This window comes from Oncorhynchus kisutch, linkage group LG14 (assembly GCF_002021735.2).
Source record: "Oncorhynchus kisutch isolate 150728-3 linkage group LG14, Okis_V2, whole genome shotgun sequence".
Classification (NCBI taxonomy): domain Eukaryota; kingdom Metazoa; phylum Chordata; class Actinopteri; order Salmoniformes; family Salmonidae; genus Oncorhynchus; species Oncorhynchus kisutch.
This window is the reverse complement of record NC_034187.2, coordinates 46,604,429-46,627,437: the sequence shown is the minus strand read 5'-3', so window position 1 is coordinate 46,627,437 and position 23,009 is coordinate 46,604,429. Positions and strand designations below refer to the sequence as shown.

Sequence of the window (23,009 nt, the reverse complement as noted above, 5' to 3'; positions counted from 1 at the left end):
ATCCAAACTCACGAGGCACGGGCAAGTCCAGGCAAAAGTTCAGTCGAAAAGTTATATTACAGTTCGTAGAAACATGTCAAACGATGTATAGAATCAATCTTTCAGATGTTTTTTTACATACATCTTCAATAATGTTCCAACCGGAGAATTCCTTTGTCTTTAGAATTGCAATGGAACGCAGGTCACTCACGTGTGCACGCGTGATCAGCTCATGGCACTCTGGCAGACCTCTGGTTGAATCAGCTATCATTCGCCCCCACTTCACAGTAGAAGCCTCAAACACGGTTCTAAAGACTGTTGACTTCTAGTGGAAGCCTTAGGAAGTGCAACTTGACTCCATAGACACTGTGTATTCGGTAGGCCAAGCTTTGAAAAGCTTCTGGGCCTGAGTAGCAGGAAGATTACTCTGGGCACGCTTTTCATCCGAATGTGAAAGTGCTGCCCCCTATTCCAAACAGGGATTTGGTCTGAGGTAATAAACGTTATTATAATTAAGACAAAAAAATTATCATAAACTGATTGAACGCTATTAAAACTGGGACCTCATGAGTGGCGCAGTGGTCTAAGGCACTGCATCGCAGTGCTAGCTGTGCCACTAGAGATCCTGGTTTGGGTCCAGGCTCTGTCGCAGCCGGCCGAGACTGGGAGACCCATGGGGTGGCGCACAATTGGCCCAGGGTCGTCCTGGTTAGGGAGGGTTTGGCCGGCAGAGATGTCCTTGTCCCATCGCACACTAGCGACTCCTGTGGCGGCACATTGGTGTGGCTGGCTTCCGGGTTAAGCGGGCATTGCATCAAGAAGCAGTGCGGCTTGGTTGGGTCGTGTTTTGCAGGACGCACGGCTCTCGCCCTTTGCCTCTCCCGAGTCCGGGAGTGGTCTCTACGTTTGGCAGCAGCCCAATGAAGCTCTAATTATCATACACTGAAACAATAGGACATTACTTTCTCAAAGTTTTTTTCATGCAAGGCCTGTGTAAGGGTGTGTAGTGATCAAGTCCATCTGTTTATGTACTGTACTTCAGCCTTCGAAGTCTACTTGTACATGGCGTTAAATGCTCGACCAATGATGAACCTGTGCACCTCGCTGGTGCCTGCTCCATGGGGTAATCATTAATGTAGCCATTTCCACCTGCGGGTAAAGGAATGTGAAATTACTTGACATAAATCAATTTACAAAACAAGCCCTCTACCCCAGAGAGATTGTAGTTAGGGTGAACGCAAGAGTAAAACAGTTTAGCAAGTGATTGATTACATTAGCTACGAAGATCAAACATTTTCAATGAAGTGCATGGTTTGCATGGGTCTTACCCAGGCACTGAATTCCATCCAGAGCGACTTGAGTTGCATTCTCAGCACAATAAAGGATGACCCCAGCACAGTCCTGCAATGACACCCCAAGTCAATAATATGCTATCCAAGATATTTTTCTATCACATTACATCTTTGAATTTCACATTACATTTCAACCATACTGGAAAAATAATAGCAATTGTCGAAACTTCTCACCATGGAACTGAAGTGTCCCTTGTCACAGGCTCTTGCCACGTTATACAAATATGGTTGACAGGCGCCCAGGCGTGTATACATGTCAGCCATCTTTGCTTGCATCAAGGTTATGGGTTTATACCTCTTTATCATCATACCTCTGGAGTGCTAGAGCATCATTCATTCCAAGTCAACAAACAGATTACCGACCATTTCGAATCTCACCATACCTTCTCTGCTATGCAATCTGGTTTCAGAGCTGGTCATGGGTGCACCTCAGCCACGCTCAAGGTCCTAAACGATATCTTAACCGCCATCGATAAGAAACATTACTGTGCAGCCGTATTCATTGATCTGGCCAAGGCTTTCGACTCTGTCAATCACCATATCCTCATTGGCAGACTCGACAGCCTTGGTTTCTCAAATGATTGCCTCGCCTGGTTCACCAACTACTTCTCTGATAGAGTTCAGTGTGTCAAATCGGAGGGTCTGCTGTGCGGACCTCTGGCAGTCTCTATGGGGGTGCCACAGGGTTCAATTCTTGGACCGACTCTCTTCTCTGTATACATCAATGAGGTCGCTCTTGCTGCTGGTGAGTCCCTGATCCACCTCTACGCAGACGACACCATTCTGTATACTTCCGGCCCTTCTCTGGACACTGTGTTAACAACCCTCCAGGCAAGCTTCAATGCCATACAACTCTCCTTCCGTGGCCTCCAATTGCTCTTAAATACAAGTAAAACTAAATGCATGCTCTTCAACCGATCGCTACCTGCACCTACCCGCCTGTCCAACATCACTACTCTGGACGGCTCTGACTTAGAATACGTGGACAACTACAAATACTTAGGTGTCTGGTTAGATTGTAAACTCTCCTTCCAGACCCATATCAAACATCTCCAATCCAAAGTTAAATCTAGAATTGGCTTCCTATTTCGCAACAAAGCATCCTTCACTCATGCTGCCAAACATACCCTTGTAAAACTGACCATCCTACCAATCCTCGACTTTGGCGATGTCATTTACAAAATAGCCTCCAATACCCTACTCAACAAATTGGATGCAGTCTATCACAGTGCAATCCGTTTTATCACCAAAGCCCCATATACTACCCACCATTGCGACCTGTACGCTCTCGTTGGCTGGCCCTCGCTTCATACTCGTCGCCAAACCCACTGGCTCCATGTCATCTACAAGACCCTGCTAGGTAAAGTCCCCCCTTATCTCAGCTCGCTGGTCACCATAGCATCTCCCACCTGTAGCACACGCTCCAGCAGGTATATCTCTCTAGTCACCCCCAAAACCAATTCTTTCTTTGGCCGCCTCTCCTTCCAGTTCTCTGCTGCCAATGACTGGAACGAACTACAAAAATCTCTGAAACTGGAAACACTTATCTCCCTCACTAGCTTTAAGCACCAACTGTCAGAGCAGCTCACAGATTACTGCACCTGTACATAGCCCACCTATAATTTAGCCCAAACAACTACCTCTTTCCCAACTGTATTTAATTTTAATTTATTTATTTATTTTGCTCCTTTGCACCCCATTATTTTTTTATTTCTACTTTGCACATTCTTCCATTGCAAAACTACCATTCCAGTATTTTACTTGCTATATTGTATTTACTTTGCCATCTTGGCCTTTTTTGCCTTTACCTCCCTTCTCACCTCATTTGCTCACATTGTATATAGACTTGTTTATACTGCATTATTGACTGTATGTTTGTTTTTACTCCATGTGTAACTCTGTGTCGTTTTATCTGTCGAACTGCTTTGCTTTATCTTGGCCAGGTCGCAATTGTAAATGAGAACTTGTTCTCAACTTGCCTACCTGGTTAAATAAAGGTAAAATAAAAAAAAATAAAAAAATAAAAAATTATCCTACATCAAATGAGTCATTTCAAAACGTTTAAGGAAGTGGTATATGCAAGAGAAACAGGAGAAAAAACATGTAGGTTATAATACGGTTAAATTTAATTAACTTTTTGGGGATAGGGGGCAGCATTTTCACTTTTGGATGAATAGCGTGCCCAGAGTGAAATGCCTCCTACTATGTCCCAGATGCAAATATATGCATATTATTATTAGTATTTGATAGAAAACACTCTGAAGTTTCGAAAACAGTTTGAATGATGTCTGTGAGTATAACAGAACCCATATGGCAGGCGAAAACCTGAGAAAAATCCAACCAGGAAGTGGGACGTCTGAGGTTTGTAGTTTTTCAAAGCTTGGTCTACCAAATACACAGTGTCTATGGAGTCAAGTTGCACTTCCTACGGCTTCCACTAGAGGTCAACCATCTTTAGAAACTGGTTTGAGGATTCTACTATAAAGGAGGGGCTCATGAGACCTGTTTGAGTCTGTGGTCTGGCTCGTGACGTGCGCTCCCGACAGAGTTAGCTCTCGTTCCAGTGCTTTTCTTCAGACATAGGAATTCTCCGGTTGGAACATTATTGTTGATTCCATACATCGTTTGACTTGTTTCTTTGACCTGTAATGGAACTTTTTTTGTTTTTGTCTGGACGAAGTGCTCGCGCCTCATGAAGATGGATTACTGGGCTGATCACGCTAACAACAAGTGGCTATTTGGACATAAATGATGGACTTTATTGAACTTTATGGAACAAATCAGTCATTTATTGTCGAACTGGGATTCCTGGGAGTGCCTTCTGATGAAGATCATCAAAGGTAAGTGAATATTTATAGTGTTATTTCTAACTTCTGTTGACTCCAAAATGTCAGATATTTCTCTGGCTGGATAGGGCTCTGAGCGCGGTTCTCAGATTATGCTTTTTCCGTTTTTTTTTTATCTGACACAGCGGTTGCATTAAGGAGAAGTCTATCTTTAATTCTGTGAATAACATTTGTATCTTTTATTAATGTTTATTATGAGTATTTCTGCAAAATCACCGGATGTTTGTAAGTTAATGTGTGAAAGTTACATATTTCCCAAAAATATTTTTGAAATTCGCACGCTGCCTTTTCAGCGGAATGTTGGCGAGGGGTTCCGCTAGCGAAACGCCTGCGCTAGAAAGGGTAACCGCCTGAGAATCATTTGGTTTTGGTTGATGTCCCACCTGGAAGTGTTCAATCTTCTGTCCAAAAGATTCTCTTATGTGCAGGTAGGGAACGGCAAAATCAATCACAGCTTGCATAATGAGAGGAGAGTATTTTCTTAACTGAAAAGCTGAGAAGTAGAAAGAATTTACCTGATAGGTCCTGATGCGTGCTCAAGTCTCACCAGGTCCAGTCCTCTCATCATTACATAAACACCCTTGTTGAGAGGGCCCAAGATATTTTCCTCTGTAATCGAAAAAAAGATTGAATTTGAATTTCAAATACTCATACGTAGATATGCACATGTCAGGCACATACATATACTCAGGCAGGCACATACTGTACATATTCACCCATCCACCGGCACACACCTGGAATTTTGCAGTCCTCAAAGATATGTTCACAGATGTTGGAGCCCCTCATGCTCAGTTTATCCTGCTTCTGTGCCATGCTAAGCCCTGGCGTATCCTGTAGGAGTAAAAGTGGGACACAATTTACTAATAAGCTCAGACCATGTAGAGGTTGAGGATTTTGACAGAACCATTTCCATTATTGTTCATAATAAAAAAGAAGCATGAAACGATCACAGGTCCATAATTGGTGAAGCTTTTGTAAGCAAAATATGGAAAGTGTTTGAGTTCCTTATGATGAATAAATAAATAAATAAATACTTGCCTTCTCCACAATGAAAGCTGAGATACCCTTTTGGTGAGCCTCTGGGTCCGTCTTAGCGTACACAATGAGAACGTCAGCATCCGGCCCGTTGTTAATCCAGAACTTGCCGCAGTTAAGAATGTAGTGGTCACCTTCAACAAAATAAAACAGAGAGAGATGGACAGCAATATCAGCAAATCAAATTTAAAAAATGTAGTCACATGCGCCGAATACAACATGTGTAGACCTTACAGTGAAATGCTTACTTACGAGCCCCTAACCGACAGTGCAGTTTCAAAAAACACAGATAAGAATAATAGATAAAAGTAACAAGTAATTAAAGAGCAGAAGTAAAAAAGTATATATACAGGGTGGTGCCGGTACAGAGTCAAAGTGCGGGGTCACTGGTTAGTTGAGGTAGTATGCACATGTAGGTAGAGTTAATTAAAGTGACTATGAATAGATGACAACAGAGAGTGGCAGTGGTGTGGAGAGAGGAGGGGAGGGGGGCAATGCGAATTGTCTGGGTAGCCATTTGACTAGATGTTCAGGAGTCTTGTGGCTTGGGGGTAGAAGCTGTTTAGAAGCCTGTTGGACCAAGACGTGGCGCTCCGGTACCGCTTGCCGTGTGGTAGCAGGGAGAACAGTCTATGACTAGGGTGGCTGGAGTCAATTGACAATTTTTAGGGCCTTCCTCTGACACCAATTGGTATAGAGGTCCTGGGTGGCAGGAAGCTTGGCCCCAGTGATGTACTGGGCCATTTGCACTACCCTCTGTCATGCCTTAAGGTCGGAGTCCAAGCAGTTGCCATACCGGGCAGTGATGCAACCGGTCAGGATGCGCTCGATGGTGCAGCTGTAGAACCTTTTCAGGATCTGAGGACCCATGGCAAATCTTTTCAGTCTCCTGAGGGGGAATAGGCTTTGTCGTGTCCGCTTCACTATTGTCATGGTGTGCTTGGACCATGTTATTTTGTTGGTGATGTGGACACCAAGGAATTTGAAGGTCTCAACCTGCCCCCACTGCAGCCCCGTCGATGAGAACGGGGGCGTGCTTGGTCCTCTTTTTCCTGTAGTCCACAATCATTTCCTTTGTCTTGATCACGTTGAAGGAGAGGTTGTTGTCCTGGCACCACACGGCCAGCTCTCTGACCTCCTCCCTATAGGCTGTCTCGTTGTTGTCGGTGATCAAGCCTACCACTGTTGTGTCATTGGCAAATTTAATGATGGTGTTGGAGTCGTGCCTGGCCATGCAGTCATGGAGTGAACAGTGAGTACAGGAGGGGGCTGAGCACGCACCCCTGAGGGGCCCGTGTTGAGGATCAGCGTGGCGGATGTGTTGTTACCTACCCTTACCACTTGGGGGCAGCCCATCAGGAAGTCCAGGATCCAGTTGCAGAGGGAGCTGTTTAGTCCCAGGGTTCTTAGCTTATTGATGAGCTTTGAGGGCAGTATGGTGTTGAACGCTGAGCTGTAGTCAATGAATAGCATTCTCACATAGGTGTTCCCTTTGTCCAGGTGTGAAAGGGCAGTGTGGAGTGCAATAGAGATTGCATCATCTGTGAATCTGTTGGGGCGGTATGCAAATTGGAGTGGGTCCAGGGTTTCTGGGATGATGGTATTGATGTGAGCCATGACCAGCCTTTCAAAGCACTTTTTGGCTACAGACGTGAGTGCTACGGGACGGTAGTCATTTAGGCAGGTAACCTTCATGTTCTTGGGCACAGGCACTATGGTGGTCTGCTTAAAACATGTTGGTATTACAGACTCGGGCAGGGAGAGGTTGAAAATGTCAGTGAAGACACTTGTTAGTTCGCAGTACACGTCCTGGTAATCCGTCTAGCCCTGCGGCCTTGTGAATGTTGACCTTTCTAAAGGTCTTACTCACATCGGCTGCGGAGAGCGTGATCACAGTCTTCCGGTACAGCTGGTGCTCTCATGCCTGTTTCAGTGTTATTTGCCTCGAAGCTAGCATAGAAGTAGTTTAGCTCGTCTGGTAGGCTCCTGTCACTGGGCAGATCTCGGCTGTTCTTCCCTTTGTAGTCTGTAATGGTTTGCAGGCCCTGCCACATCCAACAAGCATCAGAGCTGGTGTAGTACGACTCAATCTTCGTCCTGTATTGACGCTTTGCCTGTTTGATGTCCCTCTCCTTGAAAGCGGCAGCTCTAGCCTTAAGCTCCGTGCGGATGCTGCCTTGTAATCCATGGCTTCTGTTTGGGGTATGTACGTATGGTCACTGTAGGGACGACGTCATTGATGCACTTATTGAGGAAGCCAATGACAGATGTAGTGTACTCCTCAATGCCATTGGAGGAATCCCTGTGATAGCAAAACAGTCCTGTAGCTTAGCAACTGCTTCATCTGATCACTTTTTCTTGATCTAGTCACTGGTGCTTCCTGCTTTAATTTTTTCTTGTAAGAGGGGAGGATGGAATTATGGTCAGATTTGCCAAATGGAGGGTGAGGGAGAGCTTTGTATGCACCTCTGTGTGTGGAGTATAGGTGGTCCAGAGTACTTTCCCCTCTGCTTGCACATTTAACATGCTGTTAGAAAGTTGGTAAAACTGATTTAACTTTCTCTGCATTCAATTCCCTGGCTACTAGGAGCGCCGCTTCTGGGTGAGTGTTTTCTTGTTGGCAGAATACAGCTCATTCAATGCTATATTAGTGCCAGCCTCTGACTGTGGTAGTATGTAAACAGCTACAAGGAATATAGATCAAAACTCTCTTGGTAGGTAATGTGGTCTGTAGCTTATCATGAGAAACTCTACCTCAGGTGAGCAATATCTCGAGACTTCCTTAGATATCGTGCACCAGCTGTTGTTTAAAAGAATACATAGACCGCCACCCCTTGTAGTTGAAGTTGATGAATTTCCTGCCTGGGCTGCGGGACCGTGGAATTGTGAAGTTCAAAAATCATGGTATTTTGCAGGAGTTGTTGTCCTAGACTCCCGCATATCAACCAATCAGCATCCAAAAAAACCTGTTTTATAAATTACATTATCAACTGGGTGGTTCGAGCCCTGATTGCTTAATTATAGCAGTACAGTAGAGTTCAGTAGAGCAGTGGTTTCCAACCTTTTTGAACCATGGCACAGCTTGATGGGATATGAAATTCTGCGGCACACCTAAAATGGTCCTTTTAATGCATTTAGTGGTCATCTGATCCATACTGCAAAAAGAAAATCCATACTGCAGAAAGTATTCCCACCCCCTTGACTTTTTCCACATTTTGTTGTGTTACAGCCAGAATTTTAAATGGATTCAATTGAGATTGTGTCACTAGCCTAGACACAATACCCCATAATGTCAAAGTAGAGTTGTTTTATTAATGTTTACAAAGTAAATACAAATGAAAAGCTAAAATGTCTTGAGTCAATAAGTATTCAACCCCTTTGTTATGGCAAGACTAAATAAGTTCTGGAGTAAACATTTGCATAACAAGTCACACACAGTTGGACTTTTACATACACTTAGGTTGGAGTCGTTAGAATACATTTTTCAACCAGTCCACACATTTCTTGTTAATTAACAAACTATAGATTTGGCAAGTCGGTTAGGACATCTACTTTGTGCATGACACAAGTAATATTTACAACAATTGTTTACAGACAGACTATTTCACTTATAATTCACTGTATCACAACTCCAGTGGGTCAGAAGTTAACATACACTAAGTTGACTGTGCCTTTAAACAGCTTGGAAAATTCCAGAAAATTATGTCATGTTTTTTTTTAGAAGCTTCTGATAGGCGAATTGACATCATTTGAGAGGTTTAACTGTGGATGTATTTCAAGGCCTACCTTCAAACTCAGTGCCTCTTTGCTTGACATCATGGGAAAATCAAAATATATCAGCCAAGACCTCAGAAAAAGAATTGTAGACCTCCACACGTCTGGCTCATCCTTGTGAGCAATTTCCAAACGCCTGAAGGTACCACATTCATCTGCACAAACAAGTATAAACACCATGGGACCACGCATCCGTCATACCGCTCAGGAAGGAGACGCCTTCCTAGAAATGAACGTACTTTGGTGCAAAAAGCACAAATCAATCCCAGGACAACAGCAAAGGACCTTGTGAAGATGCTGGAGGAAACGGGTACAAAAGTATCTATATCCACAGTAAAACAAGTCCTATATCGACATAACCTGAAAGGACGCTCAGCAAGGAAGAAGCCACTGCTCGAAAACCGCCATAAAAAAAGCCAGACTACGGTTTGCAACTGCACATGGGGACAAAGATCGTACTTTTTGGAGAAATGTCCTCTGGTCTGATGAAACAAAAATAGAATGGTTTGGCCATAATGACCATCGTTATGTTTGGAGGAAAAAGGGGGAGGCTTGCAAGCCGAAGAACACCATCACAACCGTGAAGCACTGGCATCATGAGGTTGGAATATGATGTGGATATATTGAAGCAACATCTCAAGTCATCAGTCAGGAAGTTAAAGCTTGGTCACAAATGGGTCTTCCAAATGGACAATGACCCCAAGCATACTTCCAAAGTTGTGGCAAAATGGCCTAAGGACAACAAAGTCAAGGTTTTGGAGTGGCCATCACATAGCCCTGCCCTCAATCCTATATAACATTTGTGGGCAGAACTGAAAAAGCGTGTGTGCAAGCAAGGAGGCCTACAAACCTGACTAAGTTACACCAGCCCTGTCAAGAGGAATAGGTCAAAATTCACCCAACTTATTGTGGGAAGCTTGTGGATGGCTACCCAAAACGTTTGACCCAAGTGACACAATGTAAAGGCAATGCTACCAAATACTAATTGAGTGTTTGTAAACTTCTGACCCGCTGGGAATGTGATGAAAAAAATAACAGCTGAAATAAATAATTCTCTCTACTATTATTCTGACATGTCACATTCTTAAAATAAAGTGGTGATCCTAACTGACCTAAGACGGGGAATTTTTACTAGGAATAAATGTCAAGAATTGTGAAAAACTGAGTTTAAATGTAATTGGTTAAGGTGTATGTAAACTTCAGAATTCAACTGTAGTTATCCATATTTAGCACAATGGAAAGCATGTTTACATCCCGTGAAACGTTCACGAATGTTTGCTTGCAGAATCTTTTACAACTACAAAACTTTTGGCAGAGGATTGTCGCTAAATTAGTGCCAAACCTCTGAGCGCACAGATTCGACATCGGTAAATGTTTTGATTCACAGAATATTCACCAGTCGCATAGCTAGTAAATGAGTTGCATTCATTCTCAAATTTTGTTCAAATTTAATAGCCCCTTATTTGATTTTATTTAACCTTTATTTAAGCAGGAAGGGCACTTTGAGATTTGAAATATCTTTTTCAAGAGCATCCTGGCCAAGGTAAGCAGCACCAAGTCATTACACAACTACAGACAGAATACATGAAAAACTACAAGTAATCTAGTAAAAACCATAGAAATCACGGGAGTATACCTATGGGTGTCAATTGATCTCTGAGCGGAAGCATTCACTAGAAGAGGCATAATTTCTATGAGAGGCCTTATTTCTAAAATAGAATCCCAACTTCAGCTCATATTTATTTTGTAAATTGTTGAATATGCAATATGCAATATGCAAGAGAAGCTGTCATATACTCTTTTAGCTGTTCACTAACAAGGGCTTCAAGTATTTTCGCCAGGGTTGACAGCTTTGAGATTGGCCTATAAATGATTAAAATAGTTGGATCTCCCCCTTTTAAAAGTGGTAGGACAAGTGCTGATTTCCAGATCCTTGGAATTTCAGCTATGAAATCAGCGGCCAGTTTTAAAAATCATGGATCAAGAAGATCAGGACCTGCAGGCTTTCTCTGATCTAAGGATTTCCTGCACTGAGAATGGCAAACAGCTATAGGTTTGACCAGCTCTCACCAGTTCATCCACACAGTAGTGTACAGAGCCAGAGAATACTGAATCAAACAGCCTATCAGATGATGCGAAGTGCTCATTGAAACAATTCAGCATTTCAGTTGTCATATACAGCAAAAGAGTCCTTCAATTCACATGACGGTAATTCATTAACATTACTGTTACCAGACATAAACTTAATAGCCTTCCAAAACATTCTAGGGTCATCTGTGGTAACATACTTAAAATATTCAGACTTGGCTTTCCCGAGAAGAGAAGAACACTTGTTTTGTAGCTGCCTAAAAAGAAGCCAATCAGCATCAGAAAACTTATTTCCTTGCCTTAACCCAGGCTAGATTATGTTAGTGAATAATACAAAACAGCTCAGAGGAAAACCATGGATTATCCTGCCCTTTAAAACCTCTTGGTGTTAGGGGCAGTGTTATCATTTTTGGAAAAATATATTTTGCCAGGAAAAGATGCTAGAATATGCATATAATTGACAGCTTTGGATAGAAAACACTCTAACGTTTCCAAAACTGTAAAGATATTGTCTGTGAGTATAACAGAACCTGAGAAAAATCCAATCCGGAAGTGCCCCAGGTTTTGAAAGCGCTGCGTTCCAATGACTCCCTATTCAGCTGTGAATGTACCATCAATGAGCTTACACTTTCTACGTAGTCCCCAAGGTGTCTACAGCATTGTGACGTAGTTTTATGCATTTATGTTGAAGAATAGCCGTAGGTGGCCACATTGCGTAAGTGGTCACATGGTGGCTCCAAGAGAGATTCTCGCGTAAAATACAGAGGTAGCCATTACTCCAAGTGAAGAACGAATTGTCCCGACAGATATATTATCGAATAGATATTAGAAAAACACCTTGAGGATTGATTCTAAAGAACGTTTGCCATGTTTCTGTCGATATTATGGAGCTAATTTGGAATTTTTCGGAGTTGTGGTGACCGCAATTTCCGGGCGATTTCTCAGCCAAAAGTGAAGAACAAACTGAGCTATTTTGCCTACAAAATAATATTTTGGGAAAAAATGAACTTTGGCTGTCTACCTGGGAGTCTCGTGAGTGAAAACATCTGAAGTTCATCAAAGGTAAACGATTTAATTTGATTGCTTTTCTGATTTCCGTGACAAGGTTGCCTGCTGCTAGCAAGGCATAATGCTATGCTAGGCTATGATAGACTTACACAAAAGCTTGTCTAGCGTTGGCTGTAAAGCATATTTAGAAAATCTGAGATGACTGAGGTGATTAACAAAAGGCTAAGCTGTGTTCCAATATTTTTCACTTGTGATTTTCATGAATAGGAATATTTTCTAGGAGGATTTATGTCCGTTGCGTTATGCTAATTATTGTCAGATGATGACAACGGTCCAACAGCAACACTTAAATCATTACAGAAAACACAAACCGCAGAATATTTATGTGGAACATTGTCAATATCAAATCAATCTGGGTAGATTTCTCTGGACATTTAAGATTTGGGCGGGTAGGTGAGTTAATCAACTGGGTAAATTTGATATAATTAAAATACATCTTAAAATCACCAGACACCGGCTTTAGCCAACACCATTTCACCAATCAACATCATTTCACTGGAAAGAAGTTTAGACATAAGGTGCATCAGAGAAGAAAATGCATCACCGAGAGCAGATGGGGGTCTATACCAGCCAATCACAGTTATAGAGAGACCCTTTGAAACCTCAAGATTATAAGCAAGAATTTCTAACTATTTACAAATAGTTTGACTTTGCCACACTTACAAGGAATTTAGCTTATATAGACACACCCCCACCTTTCTTAACTCGATCAGTGTGATACACATTGTAACCATTTATACAAATATCCTGATGCACCTGTACTGACCTCGCCTTCCGGATGATAGCGGGGTGAACAGGCAGTGGCCCAGATGGTTGTTGTCCTTGAGGATCTTTTTGGCCTTCCTGTGACATCGGGTGCTCTAGGTGTCCTGGAGGTCAGGTAGTTTGCCCCCGGTGATGCGTTGGGCAGGCCGCACCACCCTCTGGGGAGCACTGCGGATGCGGGCGGTGCAGTTGGCGTACCAGGTGTTGATACGGCCCGACAGGCGCTTTCTTCACCACACTGTCCGTGTGGGGTGGACCATTTCAGTTTGTCAGTGATATGTATGCCGAGGAACTTGGATCTTTCCACCTTCTCCACTGCAGTCCCATCGATATGGACAGAGGGGTGCTCCCTCTGCTGTTTCCTGAAGTCCACGATCAGCTCCTTTGTTTTGTTGACGTTCGGTGAGAGGTTATTTTCCTGGCACCACCCTCCCAGGGCCCTCAACTCCTCCCTGTAGGCTGTCTCATCATTGTTGGTAATCAGGCCTACTACTGATGTGTCGTCTGCAAACTTGATGATTGAGTTAGAGGCGTGTGAGGATACGCAGTCATGGGTGAACAGGGAGCATGCATCCTGAGCACGCATCCTAGTTGGGCCGTGAAGTGAATGTGTTTTTTTCCTACCTTCATCATCTGGGGGCAGCCTGTCCAAAAGTCCAGGACCCAGTTGCACAGGGTGGGGTTCAGACCCAGGGCCTCAATCTTAATGATGAGCTTGGTACTATGGGGTTGAATGCTGAGCTATAGTCAATGGACAGCATTCTTACATAGGTATTCCTCTTGTCCAGATGGGATAGGGCAGTTTGAAGTGCGATGGCGATTGCATCGTCTGTGGATCTATTGGAGCGGTAAGCAAATTGAAGTGGGTCTAGGGTGCCAGGTAAGGTAGAGGTGATATGATCCTTGACTAGTCTCTCAAAGCGCTTCATGATGATAGAAGTGAGTGGTACGAGGCGATAGTCATTTAGTTGAGTTGCCTTTGCTTCCTTGGGTACAGGAACAATGGACATCTTGAAGCATGTGGGGACAATAGACTGGGATAGGGAGAGATTGAATGTGTCTGAAAACCCTCTAGCCAGCTGGTCTGCGCATGCTCTGTGTCAGAAATCAAGGTAAGACCCAGGTGCAGACTGTCAAGGTAACAATGTTTATTGTCGCAACAGGGGCAGACAAAGACAGGTCAAGGAGGGCAGGGGTCGAAGATCCAGGGTAAGGCAAAGATACAGGACGGCAGGTGGACTCAGGGTCAGGGACAGGCAGCGAGGTCAGGTGGGCGGGTACAGGGTCAGGACAAGCAGAGGTCAAAAACAAGGAGGACGAGGAAAGAGAGGCTGGGAAACAATAGGAGCTGACAGGAAACCGCTAGTTAGCTTGAATGAACAAGACGAACTGGCAACAAACAGACAGAGAACACAGGTATAAATACACAGGGGGTAATTGGGAAGAGGGATGATACCTGGAAGGGGGTGGAGACAAGCACAAGGACAGGTGACACAGATCAGGGCATGACACTCTGAGGACGTGGCTAGGGATGCCGTCTGGGCCGGCAGCCTTGCAAGGGTTAACACGCTTAAATGTCTTACTCACGTCACTGTGGCACTGTGTCAAATCCTCAAACGCCACGAAGAAGGTGTTTAGCTTGTCGGTGTCCGTGACGTGGCTGGTTTTCCCTTTGATTGTCTGTAGACCGTGCCGCATACGTCTCGTGTCTGAGGCGTTGAATTGCGACTCCACTTTGTCTCTTTACTGACGTTTTTCCTGTTTGATTGCCTTACGGAGGGAATAACTACACTGTATTCTGTCATATTCCCAGTCACCTTGCCATGGTTAAATGCGTTGGTTCGCACTTTCAGTTTTGCGCGAATGCTGCCATCTATCCACGGTTTCTGGTTAGGGTAGGTTTTAATAGTTACATTGGGTACAACATCTCCTATACACTTCCTGACTAACTCAGTCACTGTATCAGTGCATACGTCAATATTATTCTCGGAGGCTATAATATCCCAGTCCGCTTGATCAAAACAATCTTGAAGCATAGTCCTTAGCATGGGTACTTCCTGTTTAAGTTTCTACCTATAGGAAGGGAGGACCAAAATTGTGATCAGATTTGCCGAAAGGGGGGCGGGGGATGGCCTGGTAGGGATCCCGGAAGTTGGAGTAGCAGTGGTCGAGTGTTTTAGCAGCGTGAGTACTACAGTCAATATGTTGGCTACTTCGGTACCCTTTTCCTCAAATTTGCTTTGTTAAAATCCCCAGCTACAATAAATACTGCCTCAGGATATGTGGTTTCCAGTTTGCATACAGTCCAGTGAAGTTCTTCGAGGTCCGTCGTGTTATCGGCTTGAGGGGGGATATACAGGGCCAAGAGAATTCTCTTGGAAGACAATCCTGTCTGCATTTGATTGTGAGGTATTCTAGGTCAGATGAACAAAAGGACATGAGTTCCTGTATGTTATCACAATCACACCATAAGTCATTAATCATGAAATATACACCCCCGCCCTTCATCTTCCCGGAGAGATATTTATTCCTGCCAGCGCGATGAACTGAGAACCCAACTGGCTGGACGGACTCAGACAGTACATCCTGAGAGAACCGTGTTTTCGTGAAACAGAGTATGTTACAATCCCTGATGTCTCGCTGGAAAGAAATCCTTCCCCTGAGCTCGTCAACTTTATTATCCAGAGACTGAACATTAGCGAGTAATATTCTCGCTTATTACACTCGGAATATTTGTAGATAAAAATATCTACAAATATGTTTTCAACTATTTTCTAGGTGTCTGTGTGTAATTTGATTCAAAAACATAGCTGTTCCACTACATGGATTTCTATGGCTTAGCTTCCAACATTCTAATGTCAAATTGCACAATATGGGCTATTTTTAAACAACAGTTGTAGGTTGTGCTTTCAAAGTTGGTTATATTATATATAATTTGAAAAGGTAATTTCATGTCCTTTCAGAACCACGTTTCAAACAAAGTTCAAAATGTATAAGATAAGGGTTTCATTAAGCAATTTATACAGGCATTTCTGATATGTACCCTAGAGGTCAAAGTTCTGTTGACCTGAACATTCCTGAAAATGTGTCTGATGGATAGCTGTGAATCTAAGCTTTCCAATGATATATGATTAAAAGGTATATGTGAGCAACTTGTTGTATACTGACATTGTTTGTCATAGGGTAAAATCCCTATGGGAAAATGACAGATGAAAGAAAGGGTGGTAAACACAGAGAAAGCTGCCATTGCTATCACACATTTTCCATCTCTAGGGACATAGACCTTTAAGAAACTCACTCAGACATCATCACCCTGATATCCCAAATGTGGGGTTCTGACCCATGGACTAATTCAAGAACTACAGCAGACAGAGTGTGACCCAGAACCTGACCTGGGTGTCCAAGGTTGTTCATACACTCTGAGCGTTCCATAGCAGAGGCCCTTAGCACTAGAGTTGCACATCCTCATCATAATAAACAGTATTTTGCACAAAGCATTAATACTCCCTGGAGTACGTCAAAGGTTAAATTCAAAATGATTCTTGATGTTTATAAAGCTGACTGGTCCTCAAATATTTGGACTTCATTTGGAACAGAAACCATCACATTGATTTTTGAAAATCATGCCGTTATATTAAATGAAAACACATGCAAAGCTATTTGATACATTCGGAGTTGGGGTATTTTTTTCCAGCTAATCCCTACTTCCTACTAGAAATACCATATGTTGGCTTGATCAAATGGCTGAGTTTTGAAAAGCAGTGCCACGCTTGTGATTAAAATGACTATTAATACCTCTAGAGCTGATTCCTAAATATTCCAAAGGTTAGAACCATATGATTTGGTGCCAGCATATGCGTGGAATATGTCACTGTAGGAAAACAACATGTTTTCTCTCAAACACAACCCTGGTAAGAGGTGTGAAGGTCAACCCTTTCTCCCCCTCAACCTACTTTATTGTGCAATGATTTTGAACCTGCAGACCACCATCTGTAGTCCATCTTCCTATATCAGCAACCATGTTCATTTAAAAGTATACACATAAGATGCATCCTTATTTGCTATAAAAGACACGTTTATCATCATACCATACTTTATTTGAATGATGTGATACACTCTCATGACATTTACTGAGTACTGGAACTCATTATATTACAACATGTCTTTTAGCATGTAGCTATGTAAAAAAAAAGAAGTTTATCAATGTGTTAGTGTGTAGGTAGGCTACCAGGTTAGAAGACTTTGTTGAGAATTAATGCTGATTTGGTGCAGCTGGGTAGCATGTGTTGGTAACCGTTACCATCCAAGTAATTAAGACATGGAATAAGAAACAACCTTGCAAGAAAATAACATGTTTATGGGGCACTTGTTAAATTGCTCACGTCCATATCAAAAGCCGTAATTGAGAGCAGTGTGTGCTTGCAGTTTCCCTTTGAGAAATCAGGTCCAGCTCCCCTGGCAGATGGTCATGTAAAAATGAGGGAGTGTGTGTGCATATGTGTTTGGTGTGTGTAGGGGGGTGCTGCTTTAAGATCTCCATAGTCCTCTTTGACATAGGGGTTAGACAAGAAGCTGATTTATTAAAATGTTATTTAACCTTAATAAGACGGAGACCTTGTGGAGTTAGGACCTGAATTCGGACTGGTCTGAATTGCTAGTTGGGTCAAGCGGTGAGGGCATTCTGATGAGTTGGGTCTGGGGGGGTGTTGTAACTGAATCTGATAGATATAAGGCAAGCTTAAGCTCCGATCTGATAATTGTTATGATATGGTAAGTGGTAGATCCAATTGTTCTGATGAAATTAATATTGATTATAATCAGAGGTGCACAGCTAAAAAGTTGACAGTCTATTTCAGCACTACACTGTGTACCTTTAACTATGCAGTATACTCCATGCAACCATTGTTATGCTGAAGATTAAATAAAGAACAAGATGGCCCTCACGCTGTTAAAGCTCCCAATTCACCTCTTTATTGACTTTTCGATCCGGGAACGGATCTTCGCCAGGTCAAACAAACAAACTGAGTGATCACATCCCAAAATGTGGGTGGGTGCAAAATCAATTTGTGTATCTCTAATAATTTGATATCAATGAGATGGGCACATCAAGTACTTAGAGAAAATAATATATATTTACAAAATGACCAAGTAAGTGACTTGGAAGGCAAGACAAATCGTAAGTGACATATTCATGTAGGAAATGGTCTGATATCAAACTCCTTGGTTAAGACCTCTAGGTGTAACGCTTGTCTTCTGGGGAAGGAGAGGAGGACCAAGGTGCAGCGTGGCAAGGGTCCATATTTTTTATGAACACTGAAAACAAAACAATAAACAACCAATGAACAGTCCTGTAAGGTGCAACACAACACTAAACAGAAAATAACCACCCACAAAACACAATGGAAAACGGGCTACCTAAATATGGTTCTCAGTCAGTGACAACGAATGACAGCTGCCTCTGATTGAGAACCATACCAGGCCAAACACAGAAATAGAAAATCATAGACAAACTAACATAGACAACGCACCCAACTCACTCCCTGACCATACTAAAACAAAAGACATAACAAAGGAACTAAGGTCAGAACGTGACAGCAGCCAAACGTGAAGAACAAACGGAGCTATTTCGCCTACAAAAATAATATTTTGGGAAAAAATGAACTTTGGCTATCTACCTGGGAGTCTCGTGAGTGAAAACATCCCTTTCTGATATCCGTGACCAAGTTACCTGCTGCTAGCTGGACAAAATGCTATGCTAGGCTATCGATAAATTTATACATATGCTTGTCTAGCTTTGGCTGTAAAGCATATTTTGAAAATCTGAGATTACAGGGTGATTTTCACACAAAAGGCTAAGCTGTGTCTCAATATATTTCATTCGTGATTTTCATGAATAGGAATATTTTCTAGGGATATTTATGTCCGTTGCGTTATGCTAATTAGTTTCAGGCGATGATTACGCTCCCGCATGCGGGTTTGGGAATCACAAGAAGTTGTTTAACCGCCTCCGTGGCCTCTTAAGAGCGGCGACCCTTGCCACCGACCTCGGACTGGGGACGGGAGTTTCCGGCAGCGCCGGAGTGAAGGACGACTCCGGCAGCGCTGGACATGCGGGAGAATCCAGCAGCTCCGGGGAGAAGGGCGATTCCAGCATCTTCGGCGTGACAGGCGGCTCTGGCAGCTCCTTGCTGACTGACGGCTCTGGCAGCTCCTGGCTGACTGACGGCTCTGGCAGCTCCTGGCTGACTGACGGCTCTGGCAGCTCCTGGCTGACTGACGGCTCTGGCAGCTCCTGGCTGACTGACGGCTCTGGGACTCCTGGCTGACGGACGGCTCTGGGACTCCTGGCTGACGGACGGCTCTGGCAGCTCCTGGCTGACTGACGGCTCTGGCAGCTCCTGGCTGACTGACGGCTCTGGTAGCTCCTGGCTGACTGACGGCTCTGGCAGCTCCTGGCTGACTGACGGCTCTGGGACTCCTGGCTGACGGACGGCTCTGGCAGCTCCTGGCTGACTGACGGCTCTGGCAGCTCCTGGCTGACTGACGGCTCTGGCAGCTCCTGGCTGACTGACGGCTCTGGCAGCTCCTGGCTGACTGACGGCTCTGGCAGCTCCTAGCTGACTGACGGCTCTGGCAGCTCCTAGCTGACTGACGGCTCAGGACAGACTGGCGGCTCTGGCAGCTCAGGCCAGACGGGAGACTCTGGCAGCTCAGGCCAGACGGGAGACTCTGGCAGCTCAGGACAGACGGGAGACTCTGGCAGCTCAGGACAGACGGGAGACTCTGGCAGCTCAGGACAGACGGGAGACTCTGGCAGCTCAGGACAGACGGGAGACTCTGGCAGCTCAGGACAGACGGGAGACTCTGGCAGCTCAGGACAGACGGGAGACTCTGGCAGCTCAGGACAGACGGGAGACTCTGGCAGCTCAGGACAGACGGGAGACTCTGGCAGCTCAGGACAGACGGGAGACTCTGGCAGCTCAGGACAGACGGGAGACTCTGGCAGCTCAGGACAGACGGGAGACTCTGGCAGCTCAGGACAGACGGGAGACTCTGGCAGCTCAGGACAGACGGGAGACTCTGGCAGCTCAGGACAGACGGGAGACTCTGGCAGCTCAGGACAGACGGGAGACTCTGGCAGCTCAGGACAGACGGGAGACTCTGGCAGCTCAGGACAGACGGGAGACTCTGGCAGCTCAGGACAGACGGGAGACTCTGGCAGCTCAGGACAGACGGGAGACTCTGGCAGCTCAGGACAGACGGGAGACTCTGGCAGCTCAGGACAGACGGGAGACTCTGGCAGCTCAGGACAGACGGGAGACTCTGGCAGCTCAGGACAGACGGGAGACTCTGGCAGCTCAGGACAGACGGGAGACACTGGCAGCTCAGGACAGACGGGAGACTCTGGCAGTGCTGGGCCGGAGGAAGGCTCTGGCAGCGCTGGACAGGCGGGAGCACCTGTAGGGAGAAGACGGAGAGACAGTCTGGTGTGGGGGGCTGTGACCGGAGGGCTGGTGCATGGAGGTGGCACCGGATAGACCAGACCGTGAAGGCGCACTGGAGCTCTTGAGCACCGAGCCTGCCCAACCTTACCTTGTTGAATGCTCCCCGTAGCCAGGCCAGTGCGGCGAGGTGGAATAGCCCGGGGACACCGGGGACACCATGCGTAAGGCTGGTGCCATGTACACCGGCCCGAGGAGACGCACTGGAGACCAGATGTGCTGAGCTGGCCTCATGGCACCTGGCTCAATGCCCACTCTTGGAGACATGGTACAAAGACGGTGAGTCAAATACTATTCTTTTCTCAACAATAGATTATCAGTATCTACCCTCCCTGGTAATCGTTGCCTCTAATTGGGGATCATATTTAGGAAGGCCTTTCTCCCACCTGCTTTGTGGGATATTGTTTTGTGTCTGTGCATGTAGCACCACTGAGGTCACGGTTTCATTGTTGGTTATTTGTTTTTTGGTAGTTTCACTTTGAGAATAAAGATGTGGAACTCAAATCACGCTGCTTCTTGGTCCGTCCTTGTTAAGCTCCATGACAGAATATCCCACCAATCAAGGAAAAGGTGAGTTGGACCTGGGTGAAGATCAGGAGTGGATGTGAGACCCTTCCTTGGCGGGAGTCGCCGAAAGATCAGGAAGGACAGCGACGACGCCGGGGGCTGCGGCCACAGAAACCCCAAGATTTGTTTGGGAGGGGGGAGGCACATGGGGTGGTTGACTGAGCAGCGGGGAATGCCAGAGCCTGAATGGCAGACAGTGGAGGAATTCAATGAGGGATACCGGAGAGAGGTGGAGGCGAGGAGTAGGCTGCAGCGCAGGCGTGCTGAAGAGAGTGTCATCAGTCTGATGCCATCTGTGCCGGCTCCACGCACCAGATCTCCAGTGCGCCTTCTCAGCCAGGTATATCCTGTGCCGGTTCCCCGCACTTGCTCTGAAGAGCCAGAGACCATCAGGGATGGGATGGAGAAGTTTTGGGAAAGAGAGGAGAGAGATGTTGGTCAAGTGTTTTCTGCTCAAAATTCGACCTGAAGAGCCTGTCAGCAGTCTGTTGAAGTCTGTGCTGGCTCCACGCATCTGGCCTCCAGTGCGCCTCCCCAGTCCAGTACATCCTGTGCCAGCTCCCTGCACTTGCCCTGAAGTGTGTGTCACCAGTCCAGTGCCAGCTGTGCCGGCTCCACGCACCAGGCCTCCAGTGCGCCACCCCAGTCCGGTACGTCCTGTGCCAGCTCCCTGCACTCGCCCTGAAGTGCGTGTCAACAGTCCGGTTCCACCTGTACCGGCTCCACGCACTAGGCCTCCAGTGCGCCTCTCTAGCCTGGAGTGTCCTGTGCCGGCTCCACGCACTCGACCTGAGGAGCGTGTCATCAGTCCGGTGCAACCTGCGTCGATGCCCAGTCCAGGCACGGTGTCCAGTCCCGCTCCCTGGCAGGAGCCTTCCTCTGCGCTGGTGTCCAGGCACGTCATCCAGTCCCGCTCCATGGCCGGAGCCTTCCTCTGTGCCGATGCCCAAATCAGGCACGGTGTCCAATCCCGCTCCATGGCAGGAGCCTCCCTCTGCCCCGGTGCCCAGTCCAGGCACGGTGTCCAGTCCCGCTCCAAGGCCAGAGCCTTCCTCTGCCCCGGGGCCAGGTCCAGGCACGGCGTCCAGCCCCGCTACATGGCAGGAGCCTTCCTCTGGTTATTTGTTTTTGGAAGATTGACTTTGAACAAAGATGTGGAACTCAAATCACACTGCGCCTTGGTCTGTCCTTATTAACGACCGTGACAAAATCAAACTTTGTCACATGCTTCGAATACCACAAGCGTAGACCTGAAACGCGTGCTTAAAAGCCCTTAACCTCTTACGTCGACCCGAGACGCAATCGTCTCATCTAGCCATCAGCAAATGCAAATGCGCTACGCCAAATGCTAATAGCACTCGTTAAAACTCAAACGTTCATTAAAACACACATGCAGGGTAGTGAATTAAAGCTACACTCGTTGTGAATCTAGCCAACAAGTCAGATTATTAAAATGCTTTTCCGCGAAAGCATGAGAAGCTATTATCTGATAGTATGCAACACCCCAAAATACCTGAATGCGACGTAAACAAAAGATTTCGCGTAGCCGGCGCTACACAAATAGCAGAAATAAAATATAAAACTTTCATTACCTTTGATGAGCTTCTTTGTTGGCACTCCTATATGTCCCATAAACATCACTATTGGGTCTTTTTTTCGATTAAATCGGTCCATATATACCCAAAATAGCCATCTATGGAAACTGTGTGATTCAGAAAAAAAAACTGTTTGAAAACGCTACGTCATTTTTTCACAAAACACTTCGAAATACTTTTGTAATCCAACTTTAGTTATCAGTAAACGTTAATAATCTATCAAATTGATCACGGGGCGATGTGTATTCAATAGCTCCACGATTTCAAATCATCTTCCAAAATCTCTCTTCCAAAACTTCCTGTCGGAGACCGGATGGAAAGTGATCTCTCTAGTATGTTTGACCAAGAAACAAAGGCACCGGAAATGACGAGACTGGCGACATCGTGTGGAAGCTGTAGGAATTGCAATCTCGGCCCCATCTAATTTAGTTTCCATTC

The 23,009-nt window shown here is 45.2% G+C and overlaps 1 pseudogene; it reads right to left on the bottom strand.

Annotated features, from left to right (window-relative positions):
- Positions 1-1,031: 1,031 nt before the first annotated feature.
- LOC109904490 (isovaleryl-CoA dehydrogenase, mitochondrial-like) lies at positions 1,032-21,781 on the bottom strand (annotated as a pseudogene).
- Positions 21,782-23,009: the final 1,228 nt, after the last annotated feature.